This window comes from Strix aluco, chromosome W (genome assembly GCF_031877795.1).
Source record: "Strix aluco isolate bStrAlu1 chromosome W, bStrAlu1.hap1, whole genome shotgun sequence".
NCBI classification, from domain to species: domain Eukaryota; kingdom Metazoa; phylum Chordata; class Aves; order Strigiformes; family Strigidae; genus Strix; species Strix aluco.
Genome location: NC_133970.1, coordinates 7,486,145 through 7,494,208, shown reverse-complemented (window position 1 = coordinate 7,494,208; position 8,064 = coordinate 7,486,145).

The following is an 8,064-nucleotide window of genomic DNA, read 5'->3' as shown; positions in this document are numbered from 1 at the left end:
GCGTTGCGCCCTAAAAATGAGGGCTTGTACCTTCTAAATGACGCTTTGAAGCAGAACAGGGAGGCTTTCAACCCTGGAACCAACGTTCCGGACTCTAAAAAGGAAGCGTTGTGACCTAAAATGGAGACTTTGTGCCCTTAATGTAGTGTTTGGAGCGTAAAAAAGTGGGATTTCAGAATTAAAAGTCGGATTTGAAGCCTAAAGATGGTCGTTTGGAGCATAAAGATGTGGATTTCAACCCTGGACTCGAAGCTTGGGAATCTTAACGTGAGTGTTTGCACCCTAACAGCGAGGGCTTGTGCACCAAAAAGGAGGGTTTGTGCCCTAAACAGGAGGGTTTGTAGAGTAAAAAGCAGGCTTTCAACCCTAGACTCCAAGCTTTGGGCTCTTAACCAAATCTTTGGGACCTAACATTGAGGATCGTGCCCTAAAGGAGGCGTTTGGAGCATAAAAAGGAGGCATTTTCCAGTGAAATGATTTACAGCATAAAAATGAGCGTTTGGGCCCTAAAAATGAGGGTTTGTACAATAAACGTGAGGGTTTGGATTACAAAACGAGGAATTCAACCACAGAATCAAAGCTTTGGACTCTGAAGAGGAAGCTTTGGGACCACAAAACAAGGCTTTGTGCCCTAAATGAGATGTCCGGAACATAAAAGTGAGGGATTTTACAGTAAAAAGGACGTATTGACCCCTAAAAAGGAGGATTCGCGGCCAAAAAATGAGGCGTTGCGCCCTAAAAATGAGGGCTTGTACCTTCTAAATGACGCTTTGAAGCAGAACAGGGAGGCTTTCAACCCTGGAACCAACGTTCCGGACTCTAAAAAGGAAGCGTTGTGACCTAAAATGGAGACTTTGTGCCCTTAATGTAGTGTTTGGAGCGTAAAAAAGTGGGATTTCAGAATTAAAATTAGGATTTGAAGCCTAAAGACGGTCGCTTGGAGCATAAAGATGTGGATTTCAACCCTGGACTCGAAGCTTGGGAATCTTAACAGGAGTGTTTGCACCCTAACAGTGAGGGCTTGTGCAACAAAAAGGAGGGTTTGTGCCCTAAACAGGAGGGTTTGTAGAGTAAAAAGCAGGCTTTCAACCCTAGACTCCAAGCTTTGGGCTCTTAACCAAATCTTTGGGACCTAACATTCAGACATCGTGCCCTAAAGGAGGCGTTTGGAGCATAAAAAGGAGGCATTTTCCAGTGAAATTATTTACAGCATAAAAACGAGCGTTTGGGCCCTAAAAATGAGGGTTTGTACAATAAACGTGAGGATTTGGATTACAAAACGAGGAATTCAACCACAGAATCAAAGCTTTGGACTCTGAAGAGGAAGCTTTGGGACCACAAAACAAGGCTTTGTGCCCTAAATGAGATGTCCGGAACATAAAAGTGAGGGATTTTACAGTAAAAAGGACGTATTGACCCCTAAAAAGGAGGATTCGCGGCCAAAAAATGAGGCGTTGCGCCCTAAAAATGAGGGCTTGTACCTTCTAAATGACGCTTTGAAGCAGAACAGGGAGGCTTTCAACCCTGGAACCAACGTTCCGGACTCTAAAAAGGAAGCGTTGTGACCTAAAATGGAGACTTTGTGCCATTAATGTAGTGTTTGGAGCGTAAAAAAGTGGGATTTCAGAATTAAAAGTCGGATTTGAAGCCTAAAGATGGTCGTTTGGAGCATAAAGATGTGGATTTCAACCCTGGACTCGAAGCTTGGGAATCTTAACAGGAGTGTTTGCACCCTAACAGTGAGGGCTTGTGCAACAAAAAGGAGGGTTTGTGCCCTAAACAGGAGGGTTTGTAGAGTAAAAAGCAGGCTTTCAACCCTAGACTCCAAGCTTTGGGCTCTTAACCAAATCTTTGGGACCTAACATTCAGACATCGTGCCCTAAAGGAGGCGTTTGGAGCATAAAAAGGAGGCATTTTCCAGTGAAATGATTTACAGCATAAAAATGAGCGTTTGGGCCCTAAAAATGAGGGTTTGTACAATAAACGTGAGGATTTGGATTACAAAACGAGGAATTCAACCACAGAATCAAAGCTTTGGACTCTGAAGAGGAAGCTTTGGGACCACAAAACAAGGCTTTGTGCCCTAAATGAGATGTCCGGAACATAAAAGTGAGGGATTTTACAGTAAAAAGGACGTATTGACCCCTAAAAAGGAGGATTCGCGGCCAAAAAATGAGGCGTTGCGCCCTAAAAATGAGGGCTTGTACCTTCTAAATGACGCTTTGAAGCAGAACAGGGAGGCTTTCAACCCTGGAACCAACGTTCCGGACTCTAAAAAGGAAGCGTTGTGACCTAAAATGGAGACTTTGTGCCCTTAATGTAGCGTTTGGATCGTAAAAAGTGGGATTTCAGAATTAAAAGTAGGATTTGAAGCCTAAAGACGGTCGCTTGGAGCATAAAGATGTGGATTTCAACCCTGGACTCGAAGCTTGGGAATCTTAACAGGAGTGTTTGCACCCTAACAGCGAGGGCTTGTGCACCAAAAAGGAGGGTTTGTGCCCTAAACAGGAGGGTTTGTAGAGTAAAAAGCAGGCTTTCAACCCTAGACTCAAAGCTTTGGGCTCTTAACCAAATCTTTGGGACCTAACATTGAGGATCGTGCCCTAAAGGAGGCGTTTGGAGCATAAAAAGGAGGCATTTTCCAGTGAAATTATTTACAGCATAAAAATGAGCGTTTGGGCCCTAAAAATGAGGGTTTGTGCAATAAACGTGAGGGTTTGGATTATAAAACGAGGAATTCAACCACAGAATCAATGCTTTGGACTCTGAAGAGGAAGCTTTGGGACCACAAAACAAGGCTTTGTGCCCTAAATGAGATGTCCGGAACATAAAAGTGAGGGATTTTACAGCAAAAAGGATGTATTGACCCCTAAAAAGGAGGATTCGCGGCCAAAAAATGAGGCGTTGCGCCCTAAAAATGAGGGCTTGTACCTTCTAAATGACGCTTTGAAGCAGAACAGGGAGGCTTTCAACCCTGGAACCAACGTTCCGGACTCTAAAAAGGAAGCGTTGTGACCTAAAATGGAGACTTTGTGCCCTTAATGTAGTGTTTGGAGCGTAAAAAAGTGGGATTTCAGAATTAAAATTAGGATTTGAAGCCTAAAGACGGTCGCTTGGAGCATAAAGATGTGGATTTCAACCCTGGACTCGAAGCTTGGGAATCTTAACGTGAGTGTTTGCACCCTAACAGCGAGGGCTTGTGCACCAAAAAGGAGGGTTTGTGCCCTAAACAGGAGGGTTTGTAGAGTAAAAAGCAGGCTTTCAACCCTAGACTCCAAGCTTTGGGCTCTTAACCAAATCTTTGGGACCTAACATTCAGACATCGTGCCCTAAAGGAGGCGTTTGGAGCATAAAAAGGAGGCATTTTCCAGTGAAATGATTTGCAGCATAAAAATGAGCGTTTGGGCCCTAAAAATGAGGGTTTGCGCAATAAACGTGAGGGTTTGGATTATAAAACGAGGAATTCAACCACAGAATCAAAGCTTTGGACTCTGAAGAGGAAGCTTTGGGACCACAAAACAAGGCTTTGTGCCCTAAATGAGATGTCCGGAACATAAAAGTGAGGGATTTTACAGCAAAAAGGACGTATTGACCCCTAAAAAGGAGGATTCGCGGCCAAAAAATGAGGCGTTGCGCCCTAAAAATGAGGGCTTGTACCTTCTAAATGACGCTTTGAAGCAGAACAGGGAGGCTTTCAACCCTGGAACCAACGTTCCGGACTCTAAAAAGGAAGCGTTGTGACCTAAAATGGAGACTTTGTGCCCTTAATGTAGTGTTTGGAGCGTAAAAAAGTGGGATTTCAGCATTAAAATTAGGATTTGAAGCCTAAAGACGGTCGCTTGGAGCATAAAGATGTGGATTTCAACCCTGGACTCGAAGCTTGGGAATCTTAACAGGAGTGTTTGCACCCTAACAGCGACGGCTTGTGCACCAAAAAGGAGGGTTTGTGCCCTAAACAGGAGGGTTTGTAGAGTAAAAAGCAGGCTTTGAATCCTAGACTCCAAGCTTTGGGCTCTTAACCAAATCTTTGGGACCTAACATTAAGGCTCGTGCCCTAAAGGAGGCGTTTGGAGCATAAAAAGGAGGCATTTTCCAGTGAAATGATTTACAGCATAAAAATGAGCGTTTGGGCCCTAAAAATGAGGGTTTGTGCAATAAACGTGAGGGTTTGGATTATAAAACGAGGAATTCAACCACAGAATCAAAGCTTTGGACTCTGAAGAGGAAGCTTTGGGACCACAAAACAAGGCTTTGTGCCCTAAATGAGATGTCCGGAACATAAAAGTGAGGGATTTTACAGTAAAAAGGACGTATTGACCCCTAAAAAGGAGGATTCGCGGCCAAAAAATGAGGCGTTGCGCCCTAAAAATGAGGGCTTGTACCTTCTAAATGACGCTTTGAAGCAGAACAGGGAGGCTTTCAACCCTGGAACCAACGTTCCGGACTCTAAAAAGGAAGCGTTGTGACCTAAAATGGAGACTTTGTGCCCTTAATGTAGCGTTTGGAGCGTAAAAAAGTGGGATTTCAGAATTAAAAGTAGGATTTGAAGCCTAAAGACGGTCGCTTGGAGCATAAAGATGTGGATTTCAACCCTGGACTCGAAGCTTGGGAATCTTAACAGGAGTGTTTGCACCCTAACAGCGACGGCTTGTGCACCAAAAAGGAGGGTTTGTGCCCTAAACAGGAGGGTTTGTAGAGTAAAAAGCAGGCTTTCAACCCTAGACTCCAAGCTTTGGGCTCTTAACCAAATCTTTGGGACCTAACATTCAGACATCGTGCCCTAAAGGAGGCGTTTGGAGCATAAAAAGGAGGCATTTTCCAGTGAAATGATTTACAGCATAAAAATGAGCGTTTGGGCCCTAAAAATGAGGGTTTGTGCAATAAACGTGAGGGTTTGGATTATAAAACGAGGAATTCAACCACAGAATCAAAGCTTTGGACTCTGAAGAGGAAGCTTTGGGACCACAAAACAAGGCTTTGTGCCCTAAATGAGATGTCCGGAACATAAAAGTGAGGGATTTTACAGTAAAAAGGACGTATTGACCCCTAAAAAGGAGGATTCGCGGCCAAAAAATGAGGCGTTGCGCCCTAAAAATGAGGGCTTGTACCTTCTAAATGACGCTTTGAAGCAGAACAGGGAGGCTTTCAACCCTGGAACCAACGTTCCGGACTCTAAAAAGGAAGCGTTGTGACCTAAAATGGAGACTTTGTGCCCTTAATGTAGCGTTTGGAGCGTAAAAAAGTGGGATTTCAGAATTAAAATTAGGATTTGAAGCCTAAAGACGGTCGCTTGGAGCATAAAGATGTGGATTTCAACCCTGGACTCGAAGCTTGGGAATCTTAACGTGAGTGTTTGCACCCTAACAGCGAGGGCTTGTGCACCAAAAAGGAGGGTTTGTGCCCTAAACAGGAGGGTTTGTAGAGTAAAAAGCAGGCTTTCAACCCTAGACTCCAAGCTTTGGGCTCTTAACCAAATCTTTGGGACCTAACATTCAGACATCGTGCCCTAAAGGAGGCGTTTGGAGCATAAAAAGGAGGCATTTTCCAGTGAAATGATTTGCAGCATAAAAATGAGCGTTTGGGCCCTAAAAATGAGGGTTTGCGCAATAAACGTGAGGGTTTGGATTATAAAACGAGGAATTCAACCACAGAATCAAAGCTTTGGACTCTGAAGAGGAAGCTTTGGGACCACAAAACAAGGCTTTGTGCCCTAAATGAGATGTCCGGAACATAAAAGTGAGGGATTTTACAGCAAAAAGGACGTATTGACCCCTAAAAAGGAGGATTCGCGGCCAAAAAATGAGGCGTTGCGCCCTAAAAATGAGGGCTTGTACCTTCTAAATGACGCTTTGAAGCAGAACAGGGAGGCTTTCAACCCTGGAACCAACGTTCCGGACTCTAAAAAGGAAGCGTTGTGACCTAAAATGGAGACTTTGTGCCCTTAATGTAGTGTTTGGAGCGTAAAAAAGTGGGATTTCAGCATTAAAATTAGGATTTGAAGCCTAAAGACGGTCGCTTGGAGCATAAAGATGTGGATTTCAACCCTGGACTCGAAGCTTGGGAATCTTAACAGGAGTGTTTGCACCCTAACAGCGACGGCTTGTGCACCAAAAAGGAGGGTTTGTGCCCTAAACAGGAGGGTTTGTAGAGTAAAAAGCAGGCTTTGAATCCTAGACTCCAAGCTTTGGGCTCTTAACCAAATCTTTGGGACCTAACATTAAGGCTCGTGCCCTAAAGGAGGCGTTTGGAGCATAAAAAGGAGGCATTTTCCAGTGAAATGATTTACAGCATAAAAATGAGCGTTTGGGCCCTAAAAATGAGGGTTTGTGCAATAAACGTGAGGGTTTGGATTATAAAACGAGGAATTCAACCACAGAATCAAAGCTTTGGACTCTGAAGAGGAAGCTTTGGGACCACAAAACAAGGCTTTGTGCCCTAAATGAGATGTCCGGAACATAAAAGTGAGGGATTTTACAGTAAAAAGGACGTATTGACCCCTAAAAAGGAGGATTCGCGGCCAAAAAATGAGGCGTTGCGCCCTAAAAATGAGGGCTTGTACCTTCTAAATGACGCTTTGAAGCAGAACAGGGAGGCTTTCAACCCTGGAACCAACGTTCCGGACTCTAAAAAGGAAGCGTTGTGACCTAAAATGGAGACTTTGTGCCCTTAATGTAGCGTTTGGAGCGTAAAAAAGTGGGATTTCAGAATTAAAAGTAGGATTTGAAGCCTAAAGACGGTCGCTTGGAGCATAAAGATGTGGATTTCAACCCTGGACTCGAAGCTTGGGAATCTTAACAGGAGTGTTTGCACCCTAACAGCGACGGCTTGTGCACCAAAAAGGAGGGTTTGTGCCCTAAACAGGAGGGTTTGTAGAGTAAAAAGCAGGCTTTCAACCCTAGACTCCAAGCTTTGGGCTCTTAACCAAATCTTTGGGACCTAACATTGAGGATCGTGCCCTAAAGGAGGCGTTTGGAGCATAAAAAGGAGGCATTTTCCAGTGAAATTATTTACAGCATAAAAATGAGCGTTTGGGCCCTAAAAATGAGGGTTTGTGCAATAAACGTGAGGGTTTGGATTATAAAACGAGGAATTCAACCACAGAATCAAAGCTTTGGACTCTGAAGAGGAAGCTTTGGGACCACAAAACAAGGCTTTGTGCCCTAAATGAGATGTCCGGAACATAAAAGTGAGGGATTTTACAGTAAAAAGGACGTATTGACCCCTAAAAAGGAGGATTCGCGGCCAAAAAATGAGGCGTTGCGCCCTAAAAATGAGGGCTTGTACCTTCTAAATGACGCTTTGAAGCAGAACAGGGAGGCTTTCAACCCTGGAACCAACGTTCCGGACTCTAAAAAGGAAGCGTTGTGACCTAAAATGGAGACTTTGTGCCCTTAATGTAGCGTTTGGAGCGTAAAAAAGTGGGATTTCAGAATTAAAATTAGGATTTGAAGCCTAAAGACGGTCGCTTGGAGCATAAAGATGTGGATTTCAACCCTGGACTCGAAGCTTGGGAATCTTAACGTGAGTGTTTGCACCCTAACAGCGAGGGCTTGTGCACCAAAAAGGAGGGTTTGTGCCCTAAACAGGAGGGTTTGTAGAGTAAAAAGCAGGCTTTCAACCCTAGACTCAAAGCTTTGGGCTCTTAACCAAATCTTTGGGACCTAACATTGAGGCTCGTGCCCTAAAGGAGGCGTTTGGAGCATAAAAAGGAGGCATTTTCCAGTGAAATGATTTGCAGCATAAAAATGAGCGTTTGGGCCCTAAAAATGAGGGTTTGTGCAATAAACGTGAGGGTTTGGATTATAAAACGAGGAATTCAACCACAGAATCAAAGCTTTGGACTCTGAAGAGGAAGCTTTGGGACCACAAAACAAGGCTTTGTGCCCTAAATGAGATGTCCGGAACATAAAAGTGAGGGATTTTACAGTAAAAAGGACGTATTGACCCCTAAAAAGGAGGATTCGCGGCCAAAAAATGAGGCGTTGCGCCCTAAAAATGAGGGCTTGTACCTTCTAAATGACGCTTTGAAGCAGAACAGGGAGGCTTTCAACCCTGGAACCAACG